We start from the raw sequence: 18116 nt of genomic DNA, 5'->3' as shown, positions 1-18116 counted from the left end.
AACAAGGAAGAATTCATAATGTTAGCATGTGCTATTATTACGAGTTCAGTTGCCTTTACATAAGCACTACCAGAACTCTGCTCCAGAGAACTGGCAAAATTATGCTCACAGGCAAGACTGTTTCCTAAATCAACAACATCGCTCATGTCAGCCTGGGCAAGGGATTCAAAACAGACCTAAATTATAATCAATGTTTCCCACTGAGTGAAAGTATGGTTCTCCCACAGAGTTAAGTATCCACACACCATGTATGTTCTATTTCTACAAACATTCATGAATGAGAGACAAATAGCGTATTCTTCATAAAACTTATTCAATAGTAAAAGAATAAGTGAGAGTTTGCTTCTGGAGAGCTAAGTAATAGTTACAAAATTCCTAATTATAGTGTAAATCGTCCCCCCTTCCATTTTATTCAATGTACATTTAAACATTATAAGACACTGCTGACATCCTACTCATATCTCCTCCCCTATCTTCAGTAATGCTGGCTCAAATATAGTTGATTATTGATGTTGCTTTCTGTTACTGGTTGGTATGGCTGTCTGGGTTTTCACAATTTCTGTGTCTTCCAAGAACCATTCCTGTAGAGGGCAGCAGAGACACAGCAGTGATTTCTCTTCATAACCTACAGTTTTCCAGGAAGTGTGAAGGAAGTTGGATTTAGGTGAGCTTTGTTATGTAATTCTCAAACTGGAGACAATTTCCAGCGATTCCAATTCTTTGCCTCAGAGATTTCTCTGGCTGCCAGAAGCCATTCTTCCCCACCTGTGCAGTAGTCTATAAGAACTAGGAAATACTCTATTGCCCAAATTCCACCAAGGGCCAGCCCATAACCAATGAATGAAGGGCTCTACATATAAATAACCCAGCTTTCTTGCCCCTTCCCTGTCCCTCTGATGGGATAATTCTGAGGCTCCCAGAGTTCGACAGCAGTGCTAAGCTACAGGTGCCCACAATAATTAATGATCCCTTGATTGGCTGCTATCCCATCCCAGGCTCACTTGCTCACCACTACTAGGTGTTCTCAGGGCATGCTTCTATGCAAATTCAAAGACAAATAATAAACTGAATACAGACAAGTCCACAAAAACCACACATCATATATTTTACTTTTTTCAACCTACCTGAAATGTTGAATAAACAAAAGAGGAAGGTTAAGATATCAGCATTAAGTGTTAGGAAGGAAGTGCTAGTGTGACTGCAAGATGCTGGGCAGAGCATGCAGGTATGAGTTAGTCTCCTGAGGGCAGATGCCAAGACACCATCAGCTATAGAAGAGATTCACCGAAGGAAGCACCTACAAAGGTTTATAAAGGGGAGAAAGCAGGAGTCAAGGAGAGATTTAAGACCACAGTGCAGGTCTGAAAACTATGAAAGGAGGACAAGGAAAGAGAACTGGGTAGGAAGAGTCTCAGACTGCAGTGCAGCCCATCAGTAACATGGCCCTAGTACAAACAAAATGAAGGATCCTGAAGGATGGCAGTTGGGGCTGTCAATCAACTATGTTCCTTGCAACTGAAGATCTGAGTGCACACTTCCACAGCTGCACTGCAGGGAATGATGATGCAAAGTGACATTATCGCAACAATTTGAAAAATATGTCTAAAAAAACCTACCTTTCCTCCAAGATTGTTCGTTATCAATAGGTACTACTGTTTTGCATGATTATATACTTCATATAATGCAGTATCAAACTGTACATATCCTTTGGCAAACTGGCTTACTGCCTCAATATTATTCAAGATGATAACAGAGCTCTCTACTATATACAAAACAATCTGCCTGTGTTCATATAAAATTAGCTTACTTTCAGAAGTTTTTTCTCTTCTAAACAATGCTACAATGAATAGTCATGTATATATATTCCTCTAGGCATGTGTGAAAATTCCTCTGAACAGTGGCTTTCAAATATTTTTGCTTAAGAACAGTAAAAAAATACATTACATATTGTAATTCAACACACATATACTAATAAATGTAACAATATAAAATTGCATGAAAATACTGTTACTAACTCATACATTCTAATGTAGTCTGTTTTATTCCACTGTATTTTTAAAACTCACTGAATCAATTACCCACTATGGGTCATAAGCCAGTTTGAAAAACTCAAGGATATTTATGTAAGAGCACAACTGCAGGGTCATAAATTATGAATAACTTCAGCTTTATTAGAACTTACCAAATTATAAAAATGACTAAAAGTAATTTACATTCAACAGCAACTATTCCTATTGATACACACATTCCTGGCATTGGGCACCATCACCTTCCTTTTAGTGTTTTGGTAATCTCATTAATATGTAATATTTCATTTTTAATTTACACTCCCCATACCACTAGTGAGACTGAGCATCTTTTCACACACTTAGTTGACATTCAGGTTTCTCTTTCCTACTCATGACCAGATTTTCATTTGGGCTGTGTCTTTTCCTTACTGGTTTGTTAAAGTTCTCAATATATGCTGGATACTACTACAGAATGTCCTTTTAGAAAACATTTTTTAATGCAAGCAATAAATGTACTTGGTTCAAAATTCAAAATAGCATACAAGGTTACTCAGTAAAAATAAGTTCTAACCACTCTAGAGATAGTCCATAGAAACACATATTCTTTCCATTTTTTTGTTTTTCTTTTAATTTAAATTGTTAGTTAACATACAGTGCAATATTGGTTTCTGGAGTAGAATTCAGTAATTCATCACTTACATACAACACCCAGTGCTCATCACACAACTGCCCACTTTAATACCCATCACCCATCTAGCTGATTCCCCACCCACCTCCCTCTAACAACCCTCAGTGTGCTCTCTACTTGAGTCACTTATGACTTGTTTCCTTCTCTCTTTTTTGCTTCCCCCCCTTCCCATATGTTCATGTTTTCTTTCTTAAATTCCACATATCAGTGAGATCATATGGTATTTGTCTTTCTCTGACTTATTTTACTTAGCATAATGTACTCTAGCTCCATCCACATCATTGCAAAAGCCAAGATTTCATTCTTTTTGAGGGCTGAATAATATTCCATTGTATATATATACCACATCTTCATCCATTCATCAGTTGATGGACATTTGGGCTCTCTCCATGGTTTGACCATTGCCAATAATACTGCTATAAACAGTGTATGCACACCTTTGAATCTGTATTTTTGTATCCTTTGGGTATAGTCTAGGAATGGAACTGCTGGACCATGGGGTAGTTCTATTTTTAACTTTCTGAGGAAACTCCATACTGTTTTCCAGAGTGGCTGCACCAGTTTGCATTCCCACCAACAATGCAACACGGTTCCCTTTTCTCTGCATCCTCACCAACACCTGTTGTTTCTTGTGTTGTTAATTTTAGCCATTCTGACAGGTGTGAGGTCTCATCATGGTTTTGATTTGTATTTTCATGATGATGAGTGATGTTGAAAATCTTTTCATTTGTCTGTTACCATCTGGATGTCGTCTTTGGAAAAGTGTCTATTCATGTCTTCTGCCGATTTCTTAACTGGATTATTTGTTTTTTGAGTGCTGAGTTTGGTAAGTTTGCTATAGATTTTGGACACTAACCCTTTATCAGATATGTTGTTTGCAAATATCTTCTCCCATTCTGTGGACTGCCTTTTAGTTTTGTTGATTGTTTCCTTTGCTGTGCAGAAGCATTTTATCGTGAAAAATCCCAATAGTTCATTTTGGTTTTGTTACCCTTGCCTCCGGCTAGATGTCTAATGAGAAATGACTGTGGCTGGAGTCAAAGAGATTGCTGCCTCTGTTCTCCTCTAGGATTTTGATGGTTTACTGTCTCACATTTAGGTCTTGCATCCATTTTGAATTTATTTTTGTGTATGGTGTAAGAAAGTGGTCCAGTTCTTCTGCATGTGGCTGTCCAACTTTCCCAATACCATTTGTTGAAGAGACTGTCTTTTTTCCATGGGATAGTCTTTCCTGCTTTGTCAAAGAGTAATTGACCATATAGTTGTGGATCCATTTCTGGGTGTTCTATTTTGTTCCATTGATCTATGTGTCTGTTTTTATGCCAGTACCATACTGTCTTGATGACTACATCTTTCTAATATAGCTGGAAATCTGGAATCATGACGCCTCCAGTTTTGTTTTTCTTTTTCACAATTGCTTTGGCTATTCATGGTCTTCTGTGGTTCCAAACAAATTTTAGGATTGTTTGTTGTAGCTCTGTGAAAAAGCTGGTGGTATTTTGATAGTGATTCAATTAAACGTGTAGATTGCTTTGGGTAGTATAGACATTTTAACAATGTTTGTTCTTCCAATCCATGAGCATGGAATATTTATCCATTTCTTTGTGTCCTCTTCAATTTCTTTCATAAGTGTTCTGTAGTTTTCAGAGTACAGATCTTTTACCTCCCTAGTTAGGTTTATTCCTAAGTATCTTATTGTTTTTGGTGCAATAGCAAATGGGATCGGTTCCTTGATTTCTTTTTCTGCTGCTTCATTATTCGTGTATAGAAATGCAACAGATTTCTGCACATTCATTTTATATCCTGCGACTTTGCTGAGTTCCTGTACCAGTTCTAGCAATTTTTTAGTTGAGTCTTTTCAGGTTTTCTACAGAGTATCATGTCATCTACAAATAGTGGAAGTTTGACTTCTTCCTTGCCAACTTGGATGCCTTTTCTTTTTGTTGTCTGATTCTTGAGGCTAAGACTTCCAATACTATGTTAAATAGTAATGTTGAGAGTGAACATCCTTGTTTTGCTCCTGACCAAAGGGTAAAGGCTTTCAGTTTTTTCCCCACTGAGGATATTAGCTGTGGGTCTTTCGAATATGGCCTTTATGTTAAGGTATGTTCCATCAACCCCGATTTTGTTGAGGGTTTTTATCAAGAAAGGATGCTGTACTTTGTCAAATGCTTTTTCTGCATCTATTGACAGGACCATATGGTTTTTATCCTTTCTTTTACTAATATGGTATATCATGGTTTTTTTAAATTTTTTTAAAAGATTATTTATTTGACAGAGAGAGACACAGCAAGAGAGGGAACACAAGCAGGGGGAGTGAGAGAGGGAGAAGCAGGCTTCCCACAGAGCAGGGAGCCCGATGTAGGGCTCAATCCCAGGACCCTGGGATCATGACTGAGCTGAAGGCAGACACTTAACAACTGAGCCATCCAGGCGCCCCCATGTGGTATATCATGTTCATAGATTTGCAGATGTTTTTGTTTTTGTTTTTTTGCTTTAAAAAAAAAACTTTTTTAAAAAAGTTTTTTTTTTAAAAAAAAGCTTTTATTTAAATTCCAGTGAATGCTGTTTCTTTTATTGTTATGTTAATCACCATACATTACATCATTAGTGTTTGATGTAGTGTTCCATGATTCATTGTTTGCGTATAACACCCATTGTTCCATGCAGAACGTGCCCTCTTTAATACCCATCACCAGGATAACCCATCCCCCCAACCCCTCCCCTCTAGAATCCTCAGTTTGTTTTTCAGAGTCCATAGTCTCTCATGGTTCGTCTCCCCCTCTGATTTCCCCCTCTTCATTCTTCCCCTCCTATCTTTTTTTTTTTTTTAACATATAATGTATTATTTCAGAGGAAGAGATCTGTGATTCAGTAGTCTTACACAATTCACAGCGCTCACCATAGCACATACCTTCCCCAATGTCTAGACATTGGGGAGATTTGCAGATGTTGAACCACACCTGCAGCCCAGGAATAAATCCCACTTGATCTTGGTGAATAATTCTTTTAATGTACTGTTGCATTCGATTTGCTAGTATTTTATTGAGGTTTACATTTATGTTCATCAGGGATATTGTCCTGTAATCCTCCTTTTTAGTGGGGTATTTGTCTCGTTCTGGGGTCAAGGCATGCTGACTTCACAGAATGAGTTTGGAAGTTTTCTTTCCATTTCTTTTTTTTTTTTTTTCTTTTTTGGAACAGTTTGAGGAGAATAGGTATTAACTCTTCTTTAACTGTGGGGTAGAATTCCCCTGGGAATCCATCCAACCCTGGACTTTCGCTTGTTGAGAGATTTTTGATTACTGATTTAATTTCTTTGCTGGTTATGCGGCTGTTTAAATTTTCTATTTCTTCCTGTTTCAGTCTGGTAGTTTGTAGGTTTCTAGGAATTTGTTCACTTCTTCCAGGTTGCCCAGTTTGTTGGCACATAATTTTTCACAGTATTCTCTTTATAACTGTATTTCTGTGGTGATGGTTATGTCTCCTCTTTCATTCATGATTTTATCTATTTAGGTCCTTTCTCTTTTTTTTTTTGATAAGTCTAGCTAGGGGTTTATCAATTTTATAAATTATTTCAAAGACCGGCTCTTAGTTTCATTAATCTGTACTACTGTTTTTTTGTTTTCTATATAGCTTATTTCTGCTCTAATCTTCATTATTTCCCTTCTTCTGCTGACTTTAGGCTTTATTTGCTGCTCCTTTTCTAACTCTTTTAGGTGTAGGGTTAGGTTGTGTATTTGAGACTTTCCTTGCTTCTTGAGGTGGGACTGTATTGCAACTTAAAACTGCCTTTGCTGCATCCCAAACGTTTTGGACCATTGTGTTTTTTTTTTTTTTTTAAAGATTTATTTATTTATTTGAGAGAGCGAGAATGAGAGAGAGTACATGAGAGGGGGGAGGGTCAGAGGGAGAAGCAGGCTCCTCGCTGAGCAGGGAGCCCGATGCGGGACTCGATCCCGGGACTCCAGGATCATGACCTGAGCCGAAGGCAGTTGCTTAACCAACTGAGCCACCCAGGCGCCCTGGACCATTGTGTTTTCATTTTCATTTGCTTCCACGTACTTTTTTATTTCTTCTTTAACTTACTGGTTAACCCAATTATTCTTTAGTGGAACGCTCATTAACCTCCATGTATTTGTGGTCTTTCCAAATATTTCCTTATAGCTGACTTCAAGTTTCAGAGCATTGTGGTCTGAAAATATGCATGGTATGACCTCAATCTTTTTATACTTGTTGAGGGCTGATTTGTGACCCAGTATATGATCTATTCTGGAGAATGTTCTGTATGCACTCAAAACGAATGTGTATTCTGATGCTTCAGGATGAAATGCTCTGAATATATCTGTTGAGTCCATCTGGTCCAGTGTGTCATTCAAAGCCCTGTTTCCTTGTTGATCTTCTGCTTAGATAATGTCCACTGCTGTAAGTGGGGTGTAAAAGTTACCTACTATTACTGTATTATTATCCATGAGTTTATGTTTATTATTAATTGATTTATATATTTGGGTGCTCCCAAGTTGGGGGCATGAATATATACAATTGTTAGATTTTCTTGATGGATAGATCTCTTAATTATGATATAATGCCCTTCATCTCTTGTTACAGTCTTTGTTTTAAAATCTAGTTTGTCTTATCTCAGTATGGGTACTCTGGCTTTCTTTTGACATCCATTAGCATTATAGATGGTTATCCCTCCCTCCCCTCACTTTCAATCTGCAGGTTCTTTAGGTCTAAAATGAGTCTGTTGTAGGCAGCATATAGATGGATCTTGTTTTTTAATCCATTCTGATATCCTGTGTCTTTTGATTGGAGCATTTAGTCCATATACATTCAAAATGATTACTGAAAGATATGAATTCAGCACCGCTGTGTTACCTGTACAGTTAGTGATTCTGATGATGTTCTCTGGTCCTTTCTGGTCTTTGTTCCTTTTGGTATTTTGTTTCTCCACTCATAGGGTCCCCTTAGTATTTCTTGCAGGGCTGGTTTAGTGGTCACAATCTCCTTTATTTTTTGTCTAGGAAACTCTTTATCTCTCTATTCTGAATGACAATCTTGCTGGATTGAATACTGGAACACTGGAATAATTCTAACTCATCACATAGAATACTTCCTTCAACTCCTTTCTGGCCTGCAAGGTTTCAGTGGCCAGATCTGCTGCGAACCTGATCTGTCTTCCCTTGTAGGTTAAGGACTTTTATCTTGCTTTCAGGAATCTTTCCCTATTTTGTGAATTTGACTATGGTGATGGTTGGCTCTTTTTGAATTTAATGGGATTTCTCTGTGTTTTCTAGATTTTGATGTCTGTGTCTTTCCCAGGTTAGGGATGTTTTCAGCTGTAATTTGTTTGAATAAACTGTCCCTTTTTTTCTCCCTACATCTTCTAGGACTCCTATGATACGAATGTTATAATAGTTTAATAAGTCGCTGATTTCCCTAAGTCTACCTCTGTGATCCATTACCTGTTTCCTTCTTTTTTCAGCTTCCTCATTTTCCATTTTATCTTCTTTATCACTGATTCACTCCAATGATTCATTTGTCCTCATTTTTATGGCCTCCACTTGGAACTGCATCTTGGTTATAGCATTTTTAATTGACCTCACTAGATTTTGGGTCTTTTATCTCTGCAGTAAAGGATTCTCTAGTGTCTTCTATGTTTTTTTCAAGCCCAGCTGGTACCCCTGTAATCATTGTTTTAAATTCTAGTTAGTTATATTGATTAAATCTCTGCCTGTGAGTACTACCTGCTATTCTTTTTTCTGGGATGAATTTTCCTGTCTCATCATTTTGTCCAGAAAAGAAAGGAAGATGGGGCACTGGGTGGCTCAGTCAGTTAAGCCTCTGCCTTCAGCTCAGGTCATGATCTCAGGGTCTTGGGATTGAGCCCCGTGTCAGGCTTCCTGCACAGCAGGGACTCTGCTTCTCCCTCTCCCTCTGTCCCTCCCCCCACTTGTGCTTGCTCTCTCAAATAAATAAATAAATCAACCTTAAAAAAATAAATAAAAGAATCTAGATCCCAAAGAAATATAAAAATAAAATGCAATGAAAGTAAACAAAAATAAAAATATAAACAACTTTTAAAAAAGAATTGCAAAAAATAAGAAAATAAATGAAAAAGAAGTAAAGAATAAAAGCCAAAGGAGGCTAGATACTATTTTCCCTTAGAGCTGAAGCTTTGCAGCCCTCTATGATCAGTAAATTTAGTGTAAGCAAGTTGTTTGTACTGGTCTTCTTGGGGAGGGGACTGTTGCACTGATTCTCAGGTAGACTTGCCCTGGGGGGAGGGGCGGGGGGGAGAGGCAAGGAGGCAGGGCTTGGTGTAAGCAGCTCCAGACTCCACCAGGTGGCCCTGTTTTGCTCCCTGAGGGCTTTCAGTGCTGATGGGCGTGTGGGATGAATATGGTGGCACCCCACTCTAGCCCCAGAGCTGAAAATTTGCATTCCCCCACTCTTCAGGGAACCCTCACAGAAGAGCAATCAATCACTCTTGTCTCCCCAGTTGCCATCAGAACTCTGTGTTCACCCTGCCTGTGCCAAGCTTTTTTATCTCAAGAATGCACCTGAGTTTCAAAACTCCAAATTTTAGGGACTCCTATGGCGCAGACCTGCACTGATTCCCTGGGGAGAGTCTTGACAGGCCTCTGCAGACCCATCCCAGGAAAAGCAGCTGAATGACCACGCAGCAGTTCACGGTTTATGGCAATACAGAGCAGAAAGGTGGCACCTAGACTCACTGTTCTCAGCCAGCTTCCATATTCCTATCCCTGAGAACAGTGCAGCACTTAGGCGCCACCCATTCTTCTTACAACCCGAGGATCTTCAGACCACGGTGTCACACCTGGGATTCCACTCCACTTTGCCACCTGAGCACCTTTAAGTGAGGCACATTCCCCCACTGCAGCTGACTTCTAAAAGTTCCAATTTTGCACTCCACTGCTTATAATACTTTTGTGGTAGCTTCCATAAGCAGGTTCTCTCCCTGCCACCATCGTATCCACAGCTATATCACACAGGATTCAAGTCTCCGCATTTCCTACCTTCCAAAAGGTGGTCAGTTTTCTACTTGTAGAATTGCAGTTTTTTTCTCTCAGACTTCTGACTGATTTCCCAGGTGTTCAGAATGGTTTGATAACTATCAAGTTGTATTCAAGAGACAAGACAAACTTCGGGTCCCCCTAATCCTCTGCCATCTTAACTCCTCTAAACCCTTTCCATTTTTCTATACAATTATTCTATATCCTGTTTTGTCATTTAAAAAGGTATTTTGAAAATTATATCATAAACACATGGAACTACATCTTTCTTGCACTTAAACTTATCAGTTTTACTGAAGTATGTAACTTAAGCATACTAAAATACACATACTGAACATATTCAATTTGACAAGTTTTGACATGTGTACATTCCTTTGAAACTATTACCACAATCAAGATAATCAATATTTCCATCAGCCCCACTTTCCTCATGTCCCACTTTCTTTCCCCCATCTACCTTCAGCCCAGTCAACCACTGACCTGCTTCCTATCACTATAGAATCATTTGTATTTTTAAGGATTATATATAAATAAAAAAATACAGTGTATACTCTGCCTCATTCACTTGAGGGACCTGCAGCTAAACTGTCAAGGTTAAGTTATATGGACCTTGACTTTTGAGCAATGAGGAACCATCAAAAGTATTTCAGTAAGTGAGTGATAAAGTCATAATTTTTATTAAGATAAATCTACTAAAAAGACATCAGCTAAGAAATTAATTATGATGCTACTGAAACAATACAGAGAATAGGTGAAAGGGCCCAATTTAGGGCAGAAGTTCTGAGGATGTTAGTTTAGAGGTCAAATCTGCACGACCCAGTAACAAAACAGACTCAGGCAGTGAAAAAGGAAAGCTATTAACTAAGACCAAAAACACACAAACAGGATAAGCTTGCATTAAAAAGAAAAGAAAGGGGGGCACCTGGGTGGCTCAGTTGGTTAAGCGACTGCCTTCGGCTCAGGTCATGATCCTGAAGTCCCAGGATCGAGTCCCGCATCGGGCTCCCTGCTCGGCAGGGAGTCTGTTTCTCCCTCTGACTCTCCTCCCTCTCATGCTCTCTGTCTCTCATTCTCTCTCTCAAATAAATAAATAAAATCTTTAAAAAAAAAAAAGAAAAGAAAGGATATGGCCTGGGACCCCTCTGACTTACAGTAACTTTAGAACATTGATGCAAATATGTCATTAGGCAGCTGTAAACCCACATGGAATTCAGGACAGCAACTGGGTTATAGAAAGATTTAACAGTTATCAGCACTTGGAAGAAAATGTTGCTTGAGAAGAAAATAACAATCTTTGTTCCCATATGAGGAAGAGAATGGAAGAAAAGGAGACAGGAGTTAAGGCCATAGAGAATACCACTGTGATTAGACAGACCACAAATCCAAAAGGATTTTCGTTATATTGTAGGAATGCTTCTCAATGTCTACTTAGAGAAATTCATTTTTGAGTCAGTGGATTCAATTTATTTATTTCAAATGATGATGTAGTATGTTATGCTTTAATGAACAAATTTATTAAAAAGGTATACTTCATGACAATTTACGTGGAAGAAGTCTTGAATTTTTTAAATACAAAGCAAGCCAAGGTCATCTCTTTTCTATGACCATATCTTTCAAAGTTCTGCCCATTTGCATGCTTCTTCCAACATAAGAAAACAATCAATGTAGATTGGGAGGCATTCAACCAACACCTGAATATTTCTATGACAAGATTTCAATCACTGATGCCTTACTACATAAGTAACTTGTTTGCAGTTACATTATCTTTTCTAACAGTTTCCTTATCTGAAAATTGGGCATAACCACATCTACTTCACAAGATTGTTTTAAGGCTTAAATGGAAAATGTACTGCTGTAAACTAAATGTTGAAACCTAATCCCTTATGTGATGGTATTTAGAGGCGGGGCCTTTGAGTGGGGCCCTCATGAATGGGATTAGGACCCTTATAAAAAGGCCCCAGAGATCCCTTACCCCTTCCAACATGTGAGGACACAGCGAGAAGACAGCCTTCAATGAACCAGGAAGTGGGCCCTCGATAGACACCATATCTGCCAGCACCTAGATCATAGAACTTCCCAGCCTCCAAAACTGTGAGAAATAAATTTGTTGTTTTAGCTAGCCAGCCTATGTATTTTTGTTATAGCAGCTCAAATGGACTAATACATGTACATAAAGCAACTAGTATAAGACCCAGTATATATGTTCAATATATGTGATCTGTTTCTCTGTTTTGTCTTTAAGGAAAAAGCCACTGACTGCTATATTTTTCTTGTTTTTTATTTAAATTGTGAAATAAATGCAACAAAGAAGAAAATAAACGTCTCCAGTAATTCTACTACCCAGAGATATGCTTTTTACATTTTAGAGAGCTATGGATGCTTACCATTTACTTCTTATAACTATATATTATTTAAGAGCTTCCCTGAAAAGTCTGTGTCATACTGTAATTTGTAATTTTAACAAGGTATGAATTGAACTGAAAGCACTATAAAACCTGAGTGCAGGAGTTTCTCAGTTAGGTAGTGAACCCAACCAATCACCCAGCAAGCTTGATCCATGCAGCATTAGTCCTTCTCATAGTCGTGGTAATTTACAGCAGCTTTCAAAGGATGAACATATCCTCAGTTCACAGAATATTTCTCTCAAAAAAAGCCAAGAAAAAAACTAAAAGTTCTAATAAACTTATTTTCTAATAAAAAAATTAAAGTTTGTGACAAGAGTAAAATACTAAATTTTTTATTTAGTGATGGCAATAATCTATGATGAGAACAAATCCATCATTTGTTCTATTCAAAATAAGGAAAAGGAATTCATAAACTAATTTTATTAAATGCCTTCTTATCTTATCAGTACAGAACCTGCTCATGAAATATCAGATAAAACTCTAAAATTATAAAAACAAGTAGCCTATGATATGAAGCTCTGCACAAAACTCCCACCTTTCTCAACAGAAATGAGGTGCTTTAAAAAGCCAAATGCATGAAGTAACAGATATTTCAGCCACTGAAACCACCACCACAATTAATATTAAGAAAAAATTTGGGGGCGCCTGGGTGCCTCAGTCGGTTAAGCAGCTGCCTTCAGCTCAGGTCATGATCCCAGGGTTCTGGTATCGAGCCCCGTGTCAGGCTCCTCCTTGCCCAGTGAGGAGCCTGCTTCTCCCTCTCCCTCTGCCTGCCACTCCCCCTGCTTGTGCTCTGTTAAATAAATGAATAAAATCTTTAAAAAAAAAATTTTAAGGGATGCCTGGGTGCCTCAGTTGGTTAAGCATCTGCCTTCAGCTCAGGTCATGATCCCAGAGTCCTGGAATCAAGCCCCATGTCAGGTTCTCTGCTCAGTGGGGAGTCTGCTTCCCTCTCCCTCTGCCTGCCCCTCTGCCTGCTGGTGTGCTCTCTCTCTTTCTAACAAATAAATAAATAAATAATCTTAAAATGTGATATGTACTAAAGTAAGACCATGCTATTACAGAAGGTCTTCTTTCACACTGAAGAAGTTCATAGAAATAAAGGGTTACTAGTCTAGTCCCTATACTGAAAAGTCAAGAAAAACTTTTAGATCATGGCACAACACTTCCTGGTCTGATTAGGTATGATTTATTCCAAGGGGTTTTGGTAGTAGTCTTGGGATTCTCCATGGTCCTTTGGGATCCTCGAGTTAAGATTTTACTGCATGTACAGTAAGTCTTTTGCTTTATCATTTAGTGTTCTCTCTAGAAACATTTTTACCATTTCAACAATAAAAAGTCCTCAAAACATAAAATTTAATGGTAGAAAAATATTTTAAAATAAAGATATACTTTTTCATTTTTTATTGTGGTGAAATATACATAGCAAAAAAATTTACCATATTAACCACTTTTAGGTGTACACCTCAATGGCATTAAGTACATTCATGTTTATAACCACTACCACTAACCATTTCTAGAACCTTTTATTAATTATCCCAATCAGAAACTCTGTACACATTTAAAAATAACTCCCCTTACTCTTCAGCCCCTGGTAACCTCTATTCTATTTTCTGTGTCTATGAATTTGCCTATTCTAGGTACTGCATATAAATTGAATCATACAGCACTTGTCCTTTTGTGTCTGGCTTATTTTATCTATAATAAGGTTTTCAAAATTCATCCATATTGTAGCATGTATTAGAATTTCATTCCTGTTTTTCCTTTGAGAGAGAGAGGAGAAGGGGTAGGGGCAGAGGGAGAGAGAGAATCTTATGTAGGTTCCATGCCCACCATGCAGAGACCAATGTGGGGCTTGATCTCATAACCCTGAGATCATGACCTGAGCCAAAATCAAAATCAGACACTTAACTAACTGAGCCAGCCAGGCACCCCAGAATTTCGTTCCTTTTTAAGGCTGAAAAATAGTCCACTGTACATATATATAACATTTTGTTTATTCTTTCATCTGTTGACGGACATTTGGGTTGTTTCCACCATCCAGCCATTGTGAATAATGATGCTATGAACATCGATGTACAAGAATGTTTGAGTCCCTGCTTTCAATTCTTTTGGGTATATATCCAGAAGTAGAATTGCTGGATTATGTGGTAATTCCATGTTTAACTTTTTGAGAAACCATCAAACTTTCCCACAGTGGCTGTACAATTTTACATTCCCACCAGCAATGTACAAGGATTCCAATTTCTCATTTTTTTTCCATTTATGGATAATAGCCATCCTAATGAGTATAAAGTGGTATCTCATCATAGTTTGGATTTGCAACTCCCTGGTGACTAATGATGATGAGCATCTTATCATGTGCTGGATTGCATGAAAGATCAGGAAGGTGGCCAAGATGGAATAATAGCAAATGGATTTGTTCTCCCACTTAAAACACCAAAACAAACAAACAAAAAACAAGAGAGAGAGAAAGAGAAAGGAAAGAAGGAAGGAAGGAAAGGAGGGAGGGAGGGAAGGAAGGAAGGGAATAACCCAGACAAAATACATGAAACAATGGTTTTTAAGAAACTGAACATCATGGAAGAACATAATTCCTGAAAGTCAGGAAATAAAAATTGAGTTCTACAATTGCCCTAGCTTACTTTCTTAAGAAAATTTCCAAACCACACAGTAGAAAAGGGGAACTGAGGTGGAGCCTATGGGAAGAGACAGAACTGAGAGTCCACAAAAGTAGCTAGAGTTCATAGGATGGAGTAACAGAAAAACCAGAGCTACTTAGAAAACTACAGCAATCCCCCCCTCAATTATTCAGCAGAGTTCTGATCAGCATGTGCGATCACTATACAAGGGAAAGAATCATCTGGAGAACAGCACCCAGTGCTCACACAGGGTCAGGACTCGGCAGCTATTCTTGCCAGGCAGACTGGAAAAGTAAGAGCATTAGTAGAATACTCAAAAAGATAACGGGACATAATACTGAACACTTCTCCAGATCCATCTAATAAGTCATAAAGCAACATCCAAAGGATGAAACTGTTTCCAAATAACTGCACCTGAGAATAAAGTCCCAGAATATTTAAAGACATTTTTAAAAATCCAGCACCCAACAACATAAAATTCACAATGTCTGGTATCCACTCAAAAATTTTCAGGCATGCGGAAAAGCAGAAAAACATAACCTACAATGAAGAGAAATATTAATCAACAGAAACAGACACAGAAATAGCACAAATGGTAGATTTACAGAAAAGCCACTAAAACAACTATTATAATTATACTCTATATTTTCAAAACAGAAAAAAATATGAGGTTAAGAATGATTAAATAGGGGCGCCTGGGTGGCTCAGTTGGTTAAGCGACTGCCTTCGGCTCAGGTCATGATCCTGGAGTCCCTGGATCGAGTCCCGCATCGGGCTCCCTGCTCAGCAAGGAGCCTGCTTCTCCCTCTGACCCTCCCCCCTCTCATATACTCTCTCTCTCTCATTCTCGCTCTCTCAAATAAATAAATAAATCTTTAAAAAAAAAAAAGAATGATTAAATATAAAAAGATTCATATCAAACTTTAAGAGATGACAAATACACTGGATAGTATTAACAGCAGATTAAACACTGAGAGAAAAAAGATATTAAACTTGAAAAATATAGCAATAGAAACCATTAAAAATGAAAGGGGGGGTGAACACAGCATCAATGATCCCATGATACAACATGAAGCAGCCTCATTAATATACCTATAATTGTAGTCCAAAAGGAAAGGAAAAAGGATATCAGAAAAAAAAATGTTGAAGGCAAAAACCTTTCCAAATGTGATGAAAACTTTAAACCCATTATGTGAAGAAGAGAGTTAACAAAGCTGACCTAAGATGGGTATCCTTAGAAAGGCCTGCTTATAATGTTGGTCCTTGCCTACCTCTGGTTATTTAGACATCAGGAAAGTTACCATCAGTCCCTAATGGTAAGAGTGGCTCCCTCTGCCTAAACTGTGCAAACAATGTGGCTTAGGCTGAATACCTGTTTGCCTTCTTAAAATCTGAAATTCTAATACACGCAAGGCAGAGAGAGTGCCTACTTTACCAGACCCCAATAAAAACTCTGGGCACTGAGTCACCAATGAGCTCCCCTGGCAGGCAACACTTTACAGAGGTTGTCAAAACTCATTGCTAGAGCAATTAAGCATATCCTGTGTGACTCCTCTACAATAGGATTCTTAAAATATTGCTGATTTTGCTCTGTATTGTTTCACTATAATAAATCATAGCCCTGAGTATGACTATACATTAAATTCTGAGAGTCCTCCTAGTAAATTACCAAACCTCAGCAAGGGCTTGGACCCAACTCACCACATATTCAAAAAGCTTGATAAACTCCAAGCAGAATACGACATGTAGGTATAATCACAATCACACTGCTTAAAAAAAGTGATAAACAGAAAATATTAAAAAATCAAGAATGAGAGGGGAGTCTGGGTGGTTCAGACAGTTGAAGAGCTGACTCTTGATTTCAGCTCAGGTCATGATGTCGGGTTCCTGGGATTGAGTTCTGTGCTCAGCACAGAGTCTGCTTGGAATTCTCACTCTCCCTCTCCTGCGCCTCCCTACACCTCTCTCAAATAAATAAATCTTTTTTAAAAATCAAGAATGAGAATAGCTTCAGGCTTCTTGACAGCAACTCTGGAACTAGAAGACAATGAAATAATGCCTTCAAAATTCTGAAGAAAAATAATTTCCAACCTAAAATTCTATATAAATTGTCATCCACTTATCAAAGTGTGATAAATGCATCTTCTGACATGCCATTTATCTTCCATAAATCCTCTCTTGAAAGCTATTAGAAGATGTGCTCAATCATACTGAGAGTGAAAACCAAGAAAGAGGAAGACATGGAATCCAGGATAAAGTTGCTCCACATGGGAGAGAAGTGAAGGGAATTACCAGGAAGATGATGAAGAGAGACCTAAGGGTGGCTACATCCACAAAGCAGAAAGGATGAGTTCAAATTAGAGCAACTAGGAAGTTGTGGGAACAAGTTCTCCAAAAAGACAAAACTGCTAGAATGCCTACTTTGCCTGAAAAACCTTAACAGGAGAGCTAAACAATGGCAAAAACTTAGTTTTATTAACAATAAATAAAGTTGGGCAAACAAAAACCCAAAGTAATTAACTCCAAGGAAAACGAAAGTTGTGAAGGAAAAATAATCATAATTAATATTTGCCTTTTACGAATATTATGCAATGCTGAATACTAATCTAACCAAACCATGATACATGTGTCCTGGGAGAATGGAGGAATGGGAAAAGTTCAATGTGTAGCAGGTGGAGGGAGTGGGTGAGGAGATGGTTACCCATGTTTAGAGGTGCATTATAGGCCTGTTTATTTAGAGACAAGGAGGTAAAGAATGAAAGAATCACTAAGAGTCAAAAGTGACTGTCCTGGAAAAAGGAATTAAAAATGAAACACCAAAAGGCTATGATTAACAAATGTATAACCAGAATGAAAAATTTTGAGACAACTGGTTCTTACCTTCACAAGCTCAGAGAGCCTCTCTTCACTAGTCAAAGAATGATTGCTTGAACAAGAAGCACAGTCTGATATTTCCACAACACTCTCACCGCCTTCAAATTCATTATACTCACTAGTATCTTCCGTGTCACTGTCAATCTCCCAGTCAATAAACTGTAGTTCATCTAAAAAAATAAAATTTTAAACAATTTTATATATCCTTATATATAAATATATATAACAATTTTATATATCCTATATATATAACAAATACAGGATATATATATATATATTTTCTTTATTCTCAGTAGTTGAAAACATCCATAATGCTGAGTAATTTTTCAAAATATGTATTACGATTGTGAAAACTCTATTCCTACTCTTATCTCTAGCCATCCTGTTTCTCCTATCTACCCCTACGCCAATTCTCAGGTAACTACTTTTATTAGTTATTTTTGTATCTTTCTATAGTTTTT

General features: G+C 37.9%; 1 protein-coding gene across 1 annotated transcript in view; it reads right to left on the bottom strand.

Moving 5' to 3' along the window:
- Nucleotides 1-17784, bottom strand: part of SPIDR (scaffold protein involved in DNA repair) — a 488464-nt gene extending 470680 nt beyond the window's left edge. The window contains exon 1 of the mRNA XM_021688483.2: nucleotides 17662-17784. The gene's annotated coding sequence lies outside the window, so the exon portion shown is untranslated. The remainder of the gene's footprint in view (nucleotides 1-17661) is intronic.
- Between the last annotated feature and the right edge of the window lie 332 nt (nucleotides 17785-18116).

This window comes from Neomonachus schauinslandi, chromosome 4 (genome assembly GCF_002201575.2).
Source record: "Neomonachus schauinslandi chromosome 4, ASM220157v2, whole genome shotgun sequence".
Classification (NCBI taxonomy): Eukaryota; Metazoa; Chordata; class Mammalia; order Carnivora; family Phocidae; genus Neomonachus; species Neomonachus schauinslandi.
The sequence above is the reverse complement of the archived record's forward strand: the minus strand, read 5'-3'. Positions and strand labels throughout refer to the sequence as shown.